Source organism: Rattus norvegicus, chromosome 20 (genome assembly GCF_036323735.1).
Source record: "Rattus norvegicus strain BN/NHsdMcwi chromosome 20, GRCr8, whole genome shotgun sequence".
In the NCBI taxonomy this organism is placed as follows: Eukaryota; Metazoa; Chordata; class Mammalia; order Rodentia; family Muridae; genus Rattus; species Rattus norvegicus.
The window spans coordinates 33,963,598-33,983,402 of NC_086038.1; positions in this window are offsets into that span (position 1 = coordinate 33,963,598).

The following is a 19,805-nucleotide window of genomic DNA, read 5'->3' on the forward strand; positions in this document are numbered from 1 at the left end:
ACAGGATTTCAGGAGCTGGTCACACAAGGATTTCAGGATCCCAGAGGCAGCTTGACTCCTAGGAGCTCTGACTCACACAGGATCTCAGGATGACAGGATCCCAGAATCAAAGGATCACAGAGACAGCTGGACTCTGAGGAGTTCTGACACAACTAGGACCACAGGAGGGACAGGCTCCCATCAGACAGAACAAAGGCAGGTAACACTAGAGATAGCCAGATGGTGAGAGACAAGCACAAGAAAATAAGCAACAGAAACCAAGACCACTTGTCATCACTAGAACCCAATTCTCCAACTACAGCAAGTCCTGGATATACCATCACACTGGAGAAGCAAGATTCAGATTTAAAATCATATCTAATGATGATGATAGAAAACTTTAAGAAGGAAATAAATAACTACTTTAAAGAAATACAGGAGAACACATGAAACAGGTAGAAGCCGGTAAAGAGGAAATACAAAATTCCCTAAAGAATTATAGGAAAACAGAACCAAACAGGTGAAGGAATTGAATGAAACCATCCAGGATCTAGAAATGGAAATAGAAACAATAAACAAATCACAAAGAGAGACAACCCTAGAGATAGAAAAACTAGGAAAGAGATCAGGAGTCATAGATGCAAGCATCACCAACAGAATACAAGAGAAAGAAGTGAGATTTCAGGTGTAGAAACATTGACACAATTGTCAATGAAAATACAAATGCGAAAAGCTCCTAACCAAAAACACCTAGGAAATCCAGGACTCATTGAGAAGACCAAACATAAGGATAATAGATTTAGAAGAGAGGGAAGATTCCCAACTTAAAGGGCCAGTAAATACCTTCAACAAAATTACAGGAGAAAACTTCCCTAACCTAAAGAAAGAGATGCCAATGAACATACAAGAAGCCTACAGAACTCCAAATAGATTGGACCAGAAAAGAAACTCCTCCCGTCACATAATCATCAAAACACCAAATGGACAAAACAAAGAAAGAATATTAAAAGCAGTAAGTGAAGAAGGGCAAGTAACATATAAAAACAGATCTATCAGAATTACACCAGACTTCTCACCAGAGACTATGAAAGCCAGAAATTCCTGGGAAGATGCCATATAGACCCTGAGATAACACAGATGCCATCCCAGGCCACTATATCCAGCAAAATTCTCAATTAACATAGATGGAAAAACTAAGATATTCCATGACAAAACCAAATTTTCACAATGTTTTTACACAAATCATGCACTACGAATGGATAATGGAGTCGAAAACTCCAACACAAGGAGGGAAACTACACTCTAGATAAGGCAAGAAAGCAATCTTTCAACAAACCCAAAAGAAGATAGCCACACAAAAATAATTCTACCTCTATCAACAAAAATAGCAGGAAGCAACAATAACTTTTCTTTAATATCTCTGAACATCAAGAGACTCAATAAAATGACATAGACTAGCTGAAAGGATACTTAAACAATTTCTAGTATTTTGCTGCATACAGGAAACACACCTCAGTGACAAAGAAAGAAACTATGTCAGAGTAAAAGGCTGGAAAAAAATTTCCAAGTAAATGGTCCAAAGAAACAAGCTGGAGTGACCAATCTAATTTCAATTAAAATGGACTTTCAGTCAAAAGTTATCAAAAAAGATAAGGGAAGGACACTCCATACTCATCAAAGGAAAAATTTACCAAGATGAACTATCAATTCTGAACATCTGTGCTCCAAATGCAAGGGCTCCCACATTCATAAAAGAAATTTTACTACAGCTCAAAGCACACCTTGTGCTTCACACAATAATAGTGAGAGACTTCAACACCCAACTCCCATCAGTGGACAGGTCTAATAAACAGAACCTAAACAGAGACATAGAGAAACTAAGAGAGGTTATGAACCAAATGGATTTAACATATTTATAGAACATTTGATCCTAAAACACAAGAATGTACCTTCTCAGCACCTCATGGTACCATCTCCAAAATGGACCATATAATCAGTCACAAAACAGGCCTCAACAAATAGAAGATTGAAATAATCCCATGCATTTTATCAGATTGCCATGTCTTCCAAAAAACAACAAAAACAACAGAAAGCCCACATACATCTGGAAGCTGAATAACTCTCTATTCAATGTTAACTTGCTCAAGAAACAAAGAAAGAAATTAAAGACTTTTTAGAACTTAATGAAAATGAAAGCACAACATACCCAAACTGATGGGTAAAATTAAAGCAGTGCTAAAAGGAAAACTCACAGCTCTTAGTGCCTCCACAAAGAAACTGGAGAGATCAGACATTAGCAGCTTGTCAGCACATGTGTAAGCTCTGGACAAAAAGAAGCATATATATGAAAGAGGAATAAACATCAGGAAATAAACTCAGGGCTGATATCAACCAAGTAAAAACAAAAAGAACTATACAAAGGATCAACCGAAACAGAAGCTGGTTCTTTGAGAAAATCAACAAGATAGATAAACCCTTAGCCAGAGTAACCAGAGTGAGGGAGACAGTATCCAAATGAACAAAATCAGAAATGAAAAGGGAGACATAATAAGAGAAACTGAGGAAATTTAAAAAGTCATCAGATCCTACTACAAAAGCCTATACTCAAAAACTGGAAAATCTTGAGGAATGGACAATTTTTTTCAGACAGATACCAGGTACCAAAGTTAAATCGACCAGATATAACATCTAAACAGTTCCATAACACCAAAGTAATTGAAGTAGTCATTAAAAGTTTCCCAATGGAAAAAAGCACAGGACCAGATGGCTTTCAAAGAAGATCTAATACCAATACTCTTTAAACTATTCCAAAAATAGAAACAGAAGGAAAACTATCCAATTCATTCTATGAAGCCACAATTACACATACATAAAACACACAAAGACTCAACAAAGAAAGAGAACTTCAGACCAATTTCCCTTATGAATATGGATGCTAAAATATTTAATAAAATTCTTGCAAACCAAATCCAAGAATAAATCAAAATGATCATCCATCATGATCAGGTAGGCTTTATCCTATGGATGCAGGGATCATATACTATATGCAAATACATCAACATAATCCACTATATAAACAAACTCAAAGAAAAAAAAAACAAATGATCATCTCATTGGATGCTGAGACAGCATTTGACAAAATTTAATACCTCTTCATGTTAAGAATCTTGGAAAGATCAGGAATTCAAGGCCCATATAAAAATAGTAAAACAATATACAGCAAACTAGTGGGCAACATCAAACTAAATAGAGAGAAACTTGAAACCACCCCACTAAAATCAGGGACTAGATAAGGCTGCCTACTCTCTCCCTACCTATTCATTATAATACTCAAAGTCCTAGCCAGAGCAATCAGACAACAAAAGAAGGTCAAAGTGATACAAATTAGAAAGGAAGAAGTTAAAATATCACTATTTGCAGATGATATGATAGTATACTTAAGTGACCCCAAAAGTTCCACCAGAGAACTATTTAACCTGATAAACAACTTCAGCAAAGTGGTTTGATATAAAATTAACTCAAACAGATCAGTAGCCTTCTTCTACTCAAAGGATAAACAGGCTGAGAAAGAAATTAGGGAAATGACACACTTCACAATAGTCACAAATAATATAAAATACCTCGGTGTGATTCTAACCAAAAGAGTGAAAGATCTGTATGACAAGAACTTCAAGTCTCTGAAGAAAAAAACTGAAGGTCTCAGAAGATGGAAAGATCTCCCATGCTCATGGATTGGCAGGATTAATATTGTAAAACTGGAAGTCTTGCTGAAAGCAAGCTACAGATTCAATGCAATCTCCATCAAAATTCCAACTCAATTCTTCATAGAGTTAGAAAGAGCAATTTTCAAATTCATTTGGAATAACCAAAAACTCAGGATAGTGAAAACTTTCCTCAACAATAAAAGAACTTCTGGGGGTATCACCACCTGTGACTGCAAGCTGTATTACAAAGCAATAGTGATATAAACTGTATGGTATTGGTACAGAGACAGGCAGGTTGACCAATGGAAGAGAATTCAATACCCAGAAGTGAAACCACACAACTATGGTCACTTGATTTTTGACAAAGGAGCTAAAACCATCCAATGCAAAAAAGTTAGCATTTTCAACAAATGGTGATGATCCAACTGAAGGTCAGCATGTAGAAGAATGTAAATTGATCCATTGTTATTGCCCTGTACAAAGTTCAAGTCCAAATTGATCAAGGAACTCTACATAAAACCAGATACACTCAAACTAATTGAAGGAAAGGTGGGGAAGAGCCTTTAACACATGAACACTAGGGAAAATTTCTTGAACAGAAGACCAATGGCTAATGCTCTAAGATCAAGAATCAACAAAAAAATTGCAAAGCTTCTGTAAGGGAAAGAACATTGTCATTAGGAGAAAATGGCAACCAACAGGTTAGGAAAAGATCTTTACCAATCTTATATCTGATATAGGGCTAAAATCTAATATATACAAAGAACTCAAGAAGTTAGACTCCAGAGAATCAAATAAGCCTATTAAAAATGGGGTAAAGAACTAAAAAAAGAATTCTCAGCCAAGGAATATCCATTGACTTAGGAGTAACTGAAGAAATGTTCAACATCCTTAGTCATCAGGGAAATGCAAATCAAAACAACCCTGATAATCTACCTTATACCAGTCAGGGTGGTTAAGATAAAAATCTCAAGTGATAACAGATGCTAGCAAGGATGTGGAGAAAGAGGAACACTCCTCCATTATAGGTGGGACTAGAAGCTATTACAACCATTGTGAAATCAGTCTGGAAGTTCCTCAGAAAATTTACATAGTACTACCTGATGACCCAGCTATACCAGTCCTGGGCATATACTCAAAAGTTGCTCCAACATATGACAAGAACACATGCTCCCTATGTTCATAGCAGCCTTATTTATAATAGCCAGAAGGTAGAATGAACCCTGATGTCCTTCAACAGAGGAATGGATACAGAAAATGTGGTACATTTACACAGTTGAGTACTACTCAGCTATTAAAAACAATGACTTCAAGAAATTCATAGATGAATGGATGGAACTAGAAAATATGCTGAGTGAGTCAACTCAATCACAAAAAGTCACACATGTTATGCACTCACTGATATGTGGATATTAACCTAAAAGCTCAGATTACCTAAGATACAATCCACAGACCACATGAAGCTCAAGAAGAAGGAAGATCAAGAGGAAGGAAGTGTGGATGCTTCAGTCCTTCTATAAGGGGGAACAAAAATATTCATTGGAGGAGATATGGAGACAAAGTTTGGAGTAGAGACTGAAGGAATGGTCATTCAGAGATTGCCCCATCTGGTCATCCAGCCCGTATATATATATACAACCACTGAACCTATATAATATTATTGATGCCAAGAAGTTCATGCTGACAGGATCCTGATATTGAAAGACCCCCCCCTTAAAAGGAAAATTATACAAGCTTAAGGTCCACAACTATAAAAGTAAAAAGTAAGTCTTAAGGTTCACAGACTCAGAGCTAAAACAGGCACGGGTGAGCCCAGGCACACCCAGGCCCTGTGGGGCCTGCCCCACCGTTAAGACCAACAGACCATAAAGATAAGGAAAAAGGAATGCAGGAACCAGCCCGAGTTATCAGTGCTGACTCATAGACCATCTGGCAGGAAGGGATAAGCCCCTAGTTCCTGACATTCTGGACGCCCCAGCCTGCACGTACTCTTTTGCTGCGTAACCATGCATCCGCGCCTCATTTGAGTCAACCAATCAAGTCCCTGTAACCATGCATCTGCTTCTGTATGCCTGCTTCTGCTCCCCAGAACCCTATAAAAACCCGTCCCTGGTCTTGCTGGGCGTGCCAGTCCTTCCGAGCTGACTGAGACACCCGCAGGTACCTGTGTATCCGGACAATAAACCCTCTTGCTGATTGCATCTGGTGGTCTCGGCCTGGTATTGGGCTTGGGGATCTTCTTCCCGAAGGAAGATTCTTTCTGAGGGTCTTTCAATATAGCTATCTCCTGAGAGGCTTAGTCAGAGCATGACAAATACAGAGGCGAATGCTCACAGCCAACCATTGGATTGAGAACAAGGTCCCCATTGGAGGAGTTAGAGATAGGATTGAAGGAGCTGAAGGGGCTTGCAACCCTCTAAGAACAATACCAACAAACCAGAGCCCCCAGGGACTAACCCACCACTCAAAGAGTACACATGGACAGACCTATGGCTGCATATGTAGCAGGAAATGGCTTTGTTGAGTACCAATTCAAGGAGAAGCCCTTTGTCCTCTCAAGGCTGGACCCCCTTGTGTACGGTAATGTCAGGGCAAGGAGGAGGGAAGGGATTGGTGGTTGCATTGGGGAATTCCCTTATAGAAGAAGGGGGAGGGAGGATGTGATAGGGAGTTCTAGATGGGAAATTGGGAAAGGGGGTATCATTTGAATTTTAATTAAAAAATAAAAAAATGGGGTACAGAGCTAAACAAAGAATTCTCAACGGAGGAATCTCAAATGGCTGAGAAGCACATAAAGAAAAGTTCAACATCATTAGTCATCAAGGAAAAGCAAAACAGCTCTGAGATGCCACCTCATATCAGTCAGAATGGCTAAGATCAAAAACTCAGGTGACACCAGATGCTGGCAAGGATGTGGAGAAAGAGGAACACTCCTCCATTGTTGGTGGGATTGCAACCTGTTAGAACCACTGTGGAAATCAGTCTAGCAGTTCCTCAGAAAATTGTACATAGTACTACCTGAGGACCCAGTTATACCACTTCTGGGCGTATACTCAATAGATGCTCCAACATGTAACAAGGACACATATGCTCCACTATGTTCATAGCAGCCTTATTTATAATAGCCAGAAGCTGGAAAGAACCCAGATGACCTTCCACAGAAGAATGGATACAGAAAATGTGGTACATTTACACAATGGAGTACTACTCAGCCATTAAAAACAATGACTTCAAGAAATTCATAGGCAAATGGACAGAATTAGAAAATATCATCCTGAGTGAAGTATCCCATTCACAGAAGGACACACATGGTATGTCCTCACTGATAAGTAGATTTTAGCCTAAAAGCTTGAAATTTGAATGTTATAATTCACAGACTACATGAATCTCAAGAAGAACGAAGACCAAAGTGTGCATGTTTCATTTTTTTCTTAGAAGTGGGAACAAATTACTCATAGGATGAAACATAGAGACAAAATGTGGAACAGAGACTGAAGGAAAGACCATCCAGAGACTGCTCCACCTGGCTGTCCATCCCACATGCAGACACCAAAATCAAACACTATTGTGAATGCCAAGAAGTGCATGATGACAGGAGCGTAATGTAGCTGTCACCTGAGAGGCTCTGCTAGAGCCTGACAAATACAGAGACGAATGATCATAGCCAATTGTTGAACTGAGCATGGGGTCCCCAGTAAAGGAGTTAGAGAAAGGACTGAAGAAAGGAAAGGGGTTTGCACCCATAGGAAGAACAACGATATCAACCAGACACCCCAGAGCTCCCTGGGACTAAACCATCATCAAAAGAGTACACATGGAGGGACCCATGGCTCCAGCTGCATATGTAGCAGAGGATGGCCTTATTGGACATCAATGGGAGGAGAGGCCCTTGGTCCTATAATTGCTCAATACCCCAGTGTAGGGAATGCCAGGGCAGCGAGGAGGAAGGCAGTGGATGTCGGGGGGAGACCCTCCTTGAAGCAGGGGGATGGGGGATGCTGGAGGGGAAACGGGATATGGAGATAGCATTTAAAATGTAAAAAAAGAAAAAATAAAAAAATAGATAATGAAGAATTTTACATTCATAAATAGAAGGTTCCAAGATACTATCCTTCAGGGATCCATCAGAAAGAACCAGATCCTGAGCAGATGATTTTTTTTCCTGGTGTCTTAGAGATTTTGGGAGCTTCCTATTGCGCTGTCTTAGGGCTTTCAAAGCGTCTAGGTGTCTGACTTAAACTTTTCATGGAATACCAGTTCTCAACCCCCTAGGACACCAAGGCTGTTGTCCTATACTGTCACACAGGGTCTCACACTTTTGGTCTTTGTTCTGCTGCCACCATCACATAAAGAAATTCCCATTGTTATTAAATAATGGTTTTATGGTTTGCTTTCTACAGTTTGTGACCCCCGTCCTGCTCCCCAGATGTGTGCCTCAGAATTACTCCATGTACCAATGCATATTGGATTTTTATTGCATTTGATCCTGAGGGCTAACTCCCCTGAGGCAGCATTCTGAAAACTGTCCCATTAGTTCTTGGGCAGTTTACACAATGTGAGAACCCTGCGATGGCAAGCTGGATATCAAATGTTTTGACATGTTTCCTTGATGAAAGATTTAAAACAGAAAATGTGGCTTTGATTTCAAGTGTATGTGTATAGGGGGTGGGGTGAGCAAAGGCACTAAGAATGCCTTATGTGGAATGTGTTAGGATTTTACTTACTGCCAGGGTAAACATCTGAAATAAGCCTGAATTGTGCTTCTGAGGATTCTCACACCTTTTGTTTCCAGCTTGGTTAACCTGCTCCATTTTTATTTATTTGTATTTAATTTCTTTGCCATCAATTCAGGCAAACGTCCCCTCTCTGTTAACTTTGAGGTCTGTTAAAAGGCAAACAGACTTATTCAGATAAGAGGTTCATAGCCTGGAAAGTCAGAAATGATAATTTGTACATTTCTGTAAATCTTTCAAAAAGAATCCTGGACAGTCCTGCAGGTAGGACGGTGTCTTGATTTTATTCCAAACTAGATCCTAGAGAGGAAAGAACACTAGTTTCTAGAGGCTCCACCACAGTTATGAGCCTGGCTCTAGAAAGTGCTGGACGGAGTGCAGGATATGTGTGTGTGTGTGTGTGTGTGTGTGTGTGTGTTTGTGCTTGAGTGTGAGTTCATGTGTGTGTGTTTCTGAGATAATTAGTATTAGCTACTCTAAGACTGTAGCATTAAATGTTTAATCTGAGCCAGTTATGATAGAGTGTCGGCAGTACCCCATTTTCACACAGTGAATGTCACATTTTCACCAACACCTCAGAGGCAAGAATGCATGCCATGACCAGAAAGCCCCTGACTTGTGTAGTCTCTTTGCTTTTGAGGCTTGAAATTTCCTCCTTTTGAAGTTCTGTCTGTGACCTCTACCTATTTTTTTATATTTTATTTATTTAGTATATATGAGTACATTGTAGCTGTCTTCAGATACACCAGAATCTGTTATAGATGGTTGTGAGCCACCATGTGGTTGCTGGGAATTGAACTCAGGACCTCTGGAACAGCAATCAGTGCTCTTAACCGCTGAGCCATCTCTTCAGCCCGACCACTACCTATTTTTAAACTAGCATTTCTAGATCTAGAATGCTCAATATACTTTTTACAAGGGTTTTGTGTGTGTGTGTGTGTGTGTGTGTATCTAAATATAAATTTTATGTATTTTCCCCATTCTGAAATTCAAGATGGGAGAAAATCTATATAATGAGAGAAGTTCAGGGCTTTATTTCTGATGCATAGCAAATAGTTGTCTTCATTGAATTCAAATAGATTTTTAGAAGTTAATTAGCAATTCCACAGCTCAGAAAATCTGCTTCTGTTGACTTCCTTTTATTACACAAGTCTAGGTTTAAAATTAAAGTATTTTGAGACAAAGTTTGGTTTTTATTAGATAAGCCCCTTTCAATCTGAAATTTTGATTGCCTTTGATAAATAAATACATTTTATGCTAGTAACGTTTTTAGGGAGTGATGAGAAAATAAGCAGGCCCAAGTCAGACCCAATGGTTAAACAATAGAACTAATTCTCTGAAATCGGATTCTCGCCCCTTCCTGTTTCCCTCCTGGTTCCTTTGCTTCCAACGGTAATTCAGGTGCTCAGTTCTGGTGTGGATGATCAGCCCGAGTCTGATCCTCACCCAGCTTCTCCCACAGTGGACTTCAGGCGAAGGTTCTGTCATGGGATAACAAGCAGCACTGCATCAATTTCTTTAATGGTTAAAGCGAGTCAACCGAAAGGGGTGTAAACTCTATGGAGGAAAGGAAACCTCACCGATGTCATTGATTCCTAATTTAGTTTATGTCTTAGTCTCTATAAAACATCTGTCTGATCATTAGAGAGTAAATTTGGCATTCTCTGTAAACAGATCTGGTGTTGTTAGTAATTATTGGCAAAAAATAGCCAACACTCATTGGGTCTGAAGAGATGTTTGCACAGCCATAGCATTGTTCAGAGCATTGAGAAGGAGAAATAGTAGATCAATCTGTAGACGAATGGATCAAGAAAGCACGAGGTCAACCCCACCTAGACACCTGTCTCTGTGTCCATCTTTGTCTCTGTCTCTGTTTCTGACTCTGTCTCCCTTTCCCTCCCCCTCCCCTCCCCCTCCCCCACCCCCTCTCCCTCTCGCTCATGCACAATAGGCTCCATGCAGTGGAATAATATCCAGCTTTAAAGAGGGATAACTGGTCACATGCTGCAGTATGGGTAAACTTTAGGACATTATGTTAAATGACATAAAAAGCACATTATCGAGTTCCACTAAAGTTACATGTATTCATGAAACAGAGGTAGAATATCTATTTCAGGGGTCAGGGAGCTCAGAAAAGGGTGTGGTTGCTTAACAGGTTCAAGATTACCTAGGGGTAATTTTGGAAGATAAAGTAAGTTCTACAGTAGTGGTTCTCAACTGTCTGAATGCTAGGACCCTTAATACAATTCTTCAAGTTGTCAGGACCTCCAGCCATAGAATTATTCTGTTGCAACTCCATAACTGTAATCTTGCCACCGCTATGAACGGTGGTGCAAAATCTGATATCCTCGGTGACTACAAAGTGGTCATGCTGTGCATGTTGAGAACCACCATTCTATAGGGATGTTGGAGAGCAATGTGAGTATGGATAAAGCTCCTAAGCTGTATCCCAAAAGACGGAGGAGGTTCTAGGGTTACTGATTGTACTTTTTACTACAATTCAAGAATTAAAAAGCAAATCCTATATGATGCCTACTTAGTTTGGTGATTTATACCAGCCAATAAAAGTTTAGTCCCAGGCTGTGGAGGTGACTCGGGAGATAAAGTGCTCCACAAGTATGAGGACCCATGTTCAGATCACCAAAAACCGAAGGAAACCCAGATGCTGTCGCACCCATATGGAATCTAGTGTTCCCATGGCAAGATGGGAGACAGTAATAGCAGAATCTTTGAAGCTTGCAGTCCAGCTAGCCTGGTACATATAGCCAATACAGAGGCCCTTTTTAAAAAACAAAATAGAAGCCAAGACTTCACAAGAGTGCTATGGCACACATGTTTATATGGTAAGAGAGAGAAATATATATATATTAATATATAACTTTATACATTAAATATAAATATATAATATGTACATATAAAATATATATCAAACTTGAATTTTAATTTTAATTAAAAATCTTACTATCACTTGTCTTTCCTCGAGCCTCCTTGCTTTCCCGTGTTATGCTGTTTCTTCATCCCTTAAGCTGGCTAGTTCTTCCCTGAGTGCTTGTCCAATGTTTCATGACATCACTACTGTGCTGAGTGTATCCTGGGTGTGTTATCAATAGGTCTGTAACCAGGAAGGACAGTCCATTTTTATTAAAGGGCACAGAACTAGTGCTTCACATCACAGAAGCACAGTTATTTAAGCTTCTTACTAACATACCACATAAACACGTTTCCCATTCTCCTTTCACTCTCACTTTCAAAGTTGCAAGAAATAATTTTCATTTCAAAAATATATGGCACTTATAAATACAAAAGTGATGTGGGGACTGAAGGGGAATTTTAGGTATAACTAAGTATTTTGCTTAAAATGTGCATTAGTTTTCAGAGGGCGAAGGTCATCAGTAGACTGCCCATTTTATAATTACTAGCTCTTTTTCTATTTCCAGTGACTGCACTGTAATTAGGAGATTATATGTGTAGGTTTTCTGTTCACGAATCTCGTACAGTTCTTATAAACATTACAAAGAGATCTTAGGCTAAATGTTTAGAAAATTTTCTCCATGACTAATTCTTGACAGTTGTAAAAGGAAAATGCTTTGTATTCAAGCTTGGGAGTGTTCAGTTGCAGAAGTTCTTTGGAGAGAAGCACCGTCCTCAGAACGTCATACTTACTAAAAGTCCTGTTTGGCCTGCCTCTAGTATGTTGACTCAGTAGTCCTCTGGTTGACTAATCTTTCATCATTTAAAGTAGTCATATGTGTTTCATGGGATGAAACATAAAAAACATATTGAGCAAATTTATCTCTTGATGAGATGTCTAGACTCATTTGGGGGTGGGGTAGGCAAAGTTAATCTGCAGTTTATTGGAACAAATTATTTGGAGAGTTTCACCCCAAGTTTTTTCTTGAGATTTAGATAATTCTTTTCACCAAAGAATGTGGTACCTTAGGAACCCCCAAAACAGACATAAAGGAAACACGCAATAGTTCTTTTCCTTTAAAAAAATTTCACCACGAAGCATACCAAGGTCACCGCAGTTGTATGTATCTTCAATCCAGGCTACATTATTGCACTATCTAAATCATCGTGTCTTTTATTTGACTATTTCTTTATACATAACAAAAATCAACTAAAGGAGAATTAAATGAAATAAAAGGTTAAGAGACAACAGGAGAGGTGGAAGTATGTCATAATGCTGGTCCTTGCTAAGGACTTGGGTACCATTGTACTGCCTTCAGTATAAAAACTAAATATGGAATTTTTCTGTTTACATTATTGGGCACATCTTCCACCTTTAATATTTGAAAAGAATCCCGTTGTCTCGAAAAGTACTACAATGTATGGTTAAAGATGAGGGATGTGTAGGGACACTTAGTTTCCCATGTTTGATACAATAGCGCTGTCATTTTTCTGAATGAAAGCTTAGTTTGATTACTTAGAATATTGGTGGCCTTTTGGCAGGACAGTGACAAAACAAGTTTGGAAATAAAAACAATTCTAAGCATTGATATAGCTTTCTTATTTTGACTAATGTTTTTACCTATGACATTATTTCCTCCTCTAAGCAGATGCTTGCATATGTTGATCTATTTCTGACCTTTAACCTTCTTCCTCGAGCAGATGTCCTTAGCAGATGCCTATCTCTTAAGGCACAGAGAGGAGCACTCTGTGGCAATGCCGTTCCCAGCTTCCTACTTCCTTCGTTGCCCTTTCCACTAAGGTTGTTATGTCTAGATCAAGCCTTAGCTGTCTATTAGAGAAGTGTAGACATTGCCTCTCTGTCGGAACGGTAAACCCCATGTGTGCTGCTGGTCCCATTCTTTCATGTATGCGACTATTGTGTATAGTCTCTTTATCTGGTCACTCAGCTTCCTCCTCCAAATGCATGTAAACATGTTGAGGACTGACTCATACCCCCACAGACTCCCACAGACTACAGCCCTTTGTGTCCACTGTTCTATTTTTTCTAATTCATTTAAACCTAAAGTCCTCTTTAGGAGACATTTACGTGCCCTTCTTCATTCTCTGAACCTAATGCTTTCTGTGTGGGAGGTTCTATATCACACAACTTGTTTGATTGCAATCAATCACAGAGATCATTGTTTGGGGCTAAGATTTACCACTAGACCCCAAACGACTAGGCTAACCATCAAAATAGAGCTAGCTTTGCTAAGGTCCAGCAGACGGTTGCTCTTACCTTTTGAGAAATCAACTGCCAAGATCTCGTTGCAACCAGCAGAGTAGTTTTCATTGGCTTGACAAGGGCAGGCTTTCAAGCATTAATCTTTACACTGAAAGGGTAACCTGAAATCTGTGTTGAGTGATAAAGTTACTTTTCTGCTGTCTTGTCAGGTTTTCCCTATTTCACTGAGTCATTTCTTTTTCTTTTCTTTATGATAGTGTCATACTGCATATACCGTTGTCCTGGTTTTTCTCAACCCAGGTACAGAATATATATATATATATATATATATATATATATATATATATATATATATATATATATATATATATTCTTGGCACACGTTGAGTTGGCCAATCAGGTTTAGTTTTGTTCCTAGTTTCTTGAAATCTTTGTTTATAAAATCATTGGAATGCTCTCTCTGTCTCTGTCTCTGTCTCTGTCTCTGTCTCTGTCTCTCTGTCTCTCTCTCTCTCTCTCTCTCTCCATCCCTTTTTCTAACTTCATTTCTTTCTATTTATTTTTTGTCTCCTTGAGGTAGTGTCTGGCTATGAAGTCATACAGACTATTCTAGAACATACGAATCCTCGATTTCCATGCTGGGATCACCGGTGTGCCATACCATGCCCAGCTGACACACTCTCTCTTTACACCATGGACTGAGATCTATAAATTAAGTTGTCACACCCCCGTTGACTAACAGTAAAATCTTTCTCCCAAAGCACCAAGCCCCTTTTGACTAAATAAGGTGGTTTTCAGCTTTCCACTCTCCCCTAGGGACATTTTTCTCTGTGTGTGGCATTACTGGTCATTGTGCCTAGGAAACATTACTATTACCTGTGTTTCACTGAGTTAGTTTAGTGGTTTTCAGAGTATTGTTTGGCTTCTTCGTCCTTCCTGTTTTCTGGATGATTGGCAGCCTGTACTAAGCACTCTACTTGCAATATTCAGTGTCCCGTGAAAGGCCTGGTTTATTTTGATGACTGGAGGTGAGCCCTGCCTTCCTTGGTAACTCAGATGCACATTTAAATCTTGGTTGTGCCTCCCATACTTTGTCCTTACCTACATGTAAGCCATGGTGCATCTGTCTTCCCAAGATGTGAATCTCTGCTGATCCAGACCATTTCTTGTGTCCTTTTTTTGTTCAGTGTAGCCTTAGTCCTAAGCTTCTCCTGCCCTTCAAATTTGGTCCAGTCAATGCCTGGTTCTGACTCTTATTTATTTATTTATTTATTTATTTATTTATTTATTTATTTATTTATTTTTACACTCCAGCTTTTATTCCCTTCTGGGTCCACCCTCCAAGGGTTCCATATCCCATAGCTCCTCACTGCCCTCCCACATTCTTTCATCTCACCCATGCCACCAGACCTCTAAACTTCCCTGGGCTTCCAGTCTCTTGAGGGTTAGGTGCATCTTCTCTAAATTAACCCAGAAACAAGAATCCTCTGATGTATATGTGTTGGAGGCCTCAAGTTGATGATCCAGTGTCTCAGAAATCTCAGGGGTCCAGGTTCATTGAGACTGCTCGTCGTCCTACAGGGTTGCCTTCCTCCTTTGCTTCCTCCAGCTTTTCCCTAATTCAACCAGAGGGGACGGCAGCTTCTGTTCATTGGTTGGGTGTACATATCTGCATCAGACTCTTTCAGCTGCTTGTTGGGTCTTTTGGAGAGCAGTCATGGTGGTCCCTTTTTGTGAACACCCCATAGGTTCAGTAGTGGTATCAGGTCTTGGGGTCTTCCCTTGGGCTGGAACCAACTTTGAATCTGTTGCTGAGCCTTCTTCTCCTCAAGCTCTTCTCCATTTCCATCCGTGCATTTCTTTCAGAAAGGAAGAATTATGGGCCAGAGGTTTGGCTTTGGGATAGCAACCCAACACTCACTTGATGCTTCATCTTTCTTCTGGAGGTGGATACAGTAAGTTCCCTCTCCTCACTGTAGGGCTTTTCATCTAGGGTCTCCCCTTTGAGTCTTGAGAAACTCTCACTTCCAAGGTCTCTGGCACATTCTAGTGGGTCTTCCCAACCTCGTTCCTCCCAGTGTCACCTGTTTCCATTCTTTCTGCTGGGCTTCAGTCCTCTTCTCCCACCTAATACAAGATCATGTTCCCCTCTCTTCCCACCCCCATCCCCTTTCGCTCCACTGTCTCTCTCTCCCTCCCTCCTTTGTGGTTGCTTTCTTCTCCCTTCCAAGTGGAACTGGGGTATCCTCACTAGGACCCTCCAGCTTGTTGACCTCTTGTGTTCTGTGGACTGCATTTTGGGTATTCTGTACTGTTTATTTTTTTTGCTAATATTCATTTATTTGTGAGAACATACCATGCATGTACTTTTGAGTCTGACTTTCCTCATTCAGGATGATATTTTCTAGTTACATCCATTTGTCTGCAAAACTCAGGATGTCCTCCTTCTTAACAGTTGAGCAGTATTCCATTGTGTAAATGAACCACATGTTGTGGGACATCTGGATTGTTTTCAGATTCAAAGAGAATGTAAGGAAATTTAAAAAATCGTCAGATCCTACTATAAAAGCCTATACTCAACAACACTGGAAAATCTAGATGAAATGTAGAATTTTCTAGAAAGATACCAGGCACAAAAGTTAAGTCAGGATCATATAAACCATCTAAACTCTCCCATAACTCCTAAGGAAGTAGAATCAGTTATTAAAAATCTCCCAACCAAAAAACGCACAGGAACAGATGAGTTTAGTGCAGAGTTCTATCAGACCTACATAGAAGACCTTATATCAATATTGTCCAAACTATTCCACAACATAGAAAGTGAAGGAACACTAACCAACTCCTTTTATGAAGTCATAATTACCTATGTGCCTAAACCACACTAAGACCCAGCAAAGACAGAGAACTTCAGAACAATTTCCCTTACGAATATCGATGCAAAAATACTCAATAAAATTCTCGCAAACTGAATCCAAGAGCACATCAAAATAGTCATCGTGTGACCAAGTAGGCTTCATCCCAGGGATGCAGTGATGGTTCAATATATGGAAATCCATCAATGTAATCCACTACACAAACAAACAAAGAAAAAAACCCCACATGATCATCTTATTAGAAGCTGAGAAGCATTTGGCAAAATTCAACACCCATTCAGGTTTAAAGTGTAGGAAAGATCAGTAATTCAAGGCCCAAAACTAAACATAGAAAAAGCAATATATAACAAACCGGTAGCCAATATCAAACTAAATGGAGAGAAACTTGAAGTACTCCCACTAAAATCAGGGACTAGACAAGGCTGCCAACTCTTAACCTACTTATTCAATACTTATTCATTCAACATAGTACTCAAAGTCCTAGCCAGAGTAATCAGTCAACAAAAGGAGGTTAAAGGGATACAAAGTGGAAAGGAAGAAGTCAAAATATCACTATATGAGAAGATATGATAATATATTTAAGTGACCCCAAACATCCTACTACAGGACACCTAAGCCTGATAAACAACTTCAGCAAAGTGGCCGGATACAAATTTAACTCAAACAAACCAGTAGCCTTCCTCTACTCAAAGGATAAACAAGCTGAGAATGAAATTAGAGAAATGACACCCTTCATAATAGTCCCTAATAATATAAAATACCTTGGTGTGACTCTAACAAAGCAAGTTAAAGATTTGTATTACAAGAACTTCAAGTCTCTGAAGAAAGAAATTGAAGAAGATCCCAGAAGATGCAAAGATCTCCCATGCTCATGGATTGGCAGGATTAATATTGTAAAAGTGGCCATCTTGCCAAAAGTGATCTGCAGATTAATGTAATACCCATCAAAATTCCAATTCATTTCTTCATAGAGTTAGAAAGAGTAATTTGCAAATCCATTTGGAATTAAAAAAAAAAAAACCCAGGATAGCAAAAACCATCCTCAACCATAATAGATCTTCTAGGGGAATCACAATCCCTGACCTCAAGCTGTATTACAGAGCAATAGTGATAAAACCTGTGTGGTATTGGTACAGAGGCAGGCAGGTAGATGAATGGAATAGAATTGAAGACCCAGAAATGAACCCACACACCTTTGGTCCCTTGGTCTTTGACAAAGGAGCTAAAACAATTCAGTGCAAAAAAGAGCATTTTCAACTAATGGTGCTGGTTCATCTGGCAGTCAGCATATAGAAGAATGCAAATTGATCCATTCTTTTTTTTTTTTTTTAACTTGGGTATTTCTTATATACATTTCGAGTGTTATTCCCTTTCCCGGTTTCCCGGCAAACATCCCCCTCCCCCCTCCCCTTCCTTATGGGTGTTCCCCCCCAACCCTCCCCCCATTGCCGCCCTCCCCCCACCAGTCTAGTTCACTGGGGGTTCAGTCTTAGCAGGACCCAGGGCTTCCCCTTCCACTGGTGCTCTTACTAGGATATTCATTGCTACCTATGGGGTCAGAGTCCAGGGTCAGTCCATGTATAGTCTTTAGGTAGTGGCTTAGTCCCTGGAAGCTCTGGTTGCTTGGCATTGTTGTACATATGGGGTCTCGAGCCCCTTCAAGCTCTTCCAGTTCTTTCTCTGATTCCTTCAACGGGGGTCCTATTCTCAGTTCAGTGGTTTGCTGCTGGCATTCGCCTCTGTATTTGCTGTATTCTGGCTGTCTCTCAGGAGCGATCTACATCCGGCTCCTGTCGGTCTGCACTTCTTTGCTTCATCCATCTTGTCTAATTGGGTGGCTGTATATGTATGGGTCACATGTGGGGCAGGCTTTGAATGGGTGTTCCTTCAGTCTCTGTTTTAATCTTTGCCTCTCTCTTCCCTGCCAAGGGTATTCTTGTTCCCCTTTTAAAGAAGGAGTGAAGCATTCACATTTTGATCATCCGTCTTGAGTTTCATTTGTTCTAGGCATCTAGGGTAATTCAAGCATTTGGGCTAATACCAACTTATCAATGAGTGCATACCATGTATGTCTTTCTGTGATTGGGTTAGCTCACTCAGGATGATATTTTCCAGTTCCAACCATTTGCCCACGAATTTCACAAAGTCATTGTTTTTGATAGCTGAGTAATATTCCATTGTGTAGATGTACCACATTTTCTGTATCCATTCCTCTGTTGAAGGGCATCTGGGTTCTTTCCAGCTTCTGGCTATTATAAATAAGGCTGCGATGAACATAGTGGAGCACGTGTCTTTTTTATATGTTGGGGCATCTTTTGGGTATATGCCCAAGAGAGGTATAGCTGGATCCTCAGGCAGTTCAATGTCCAATTTTGTGAGGAACCTCCAGACTGATTTCCATAGCTGTTGTTCCAGCTTGCAATCCCACCAACAATGGAGGAGTGTTCCTCTTTCTCCGCATCCTCGTCAGCATTTGCTGTCACCTGAGTTTTTGATCTTAGCCATTCTCACTGGTGTGAGGTGAAATCTCAGGGTTGTTTTGATCTGCATTTCCCTTATGACTAAAGATGTTGAACATTTCTTTAGGTGTTTCTCAGCCATTGGGCATTCCTCAGCTGTGAATTCTTTGTTTAGCTCTGAACTCCATTTTTTAATAGGGTTATTTGTCTCCCTGCGGTCTAACTTCTTGAGTTCTTTGTATATTTTGGATATAAGGCCTCTATCTGTTGTAGGATTGGTAAAGATCTTTTCCCAATCTGTTGGTTGCCGTTTTGTCCTAACCACAGTGTCCTTTGCCTTACAGAAGCTTTGCAGTTTTATGAGATCCCATTTGTTGATTCTTTATCTTAGAGCATAAGCCATTGGTGTTTTGTACAGGAAATTTTTTCCAGTGCCCATGTGTTCCAGATGCTTCCCTAGTTTTTCTTCTATTAGTTTGAGTGTGTCTGGTTTGATGTGGAGGTCCTTGATCCACTTGGACTTAAGCTTTGTACAGGGTGATAAGCATGGATCGATCTGCATTCTTCTACATGTTGACCTCCAGTTGAACCAGCACCATTTGCTGAAAATGCTATCTTTTTTTCCATTGGATGGTTTTGGCTCCTTTGTCAAAAATCAAGTGACCATAGGTGTGTGGGTTCATTTCTGGGTCTTCAATTCTATTCCATTGGTCTATCTGTCTGTCTCTGTACCAATACCATGCAGTTTTTATCACTATTGCTCTGTAATACTGCTTGAGTTCAGGGATAGTGATTTCCCCTGAAGTCCTTTTATTGTTGAGGATAGTTTTAGCTATCCTGGGTGTTTTGTTATTCCAGATGAATTTGTAAATTGTTCTGTCTAACTCTTTGAAGAATTGGATTGCTATTTTGATGGGGATTGC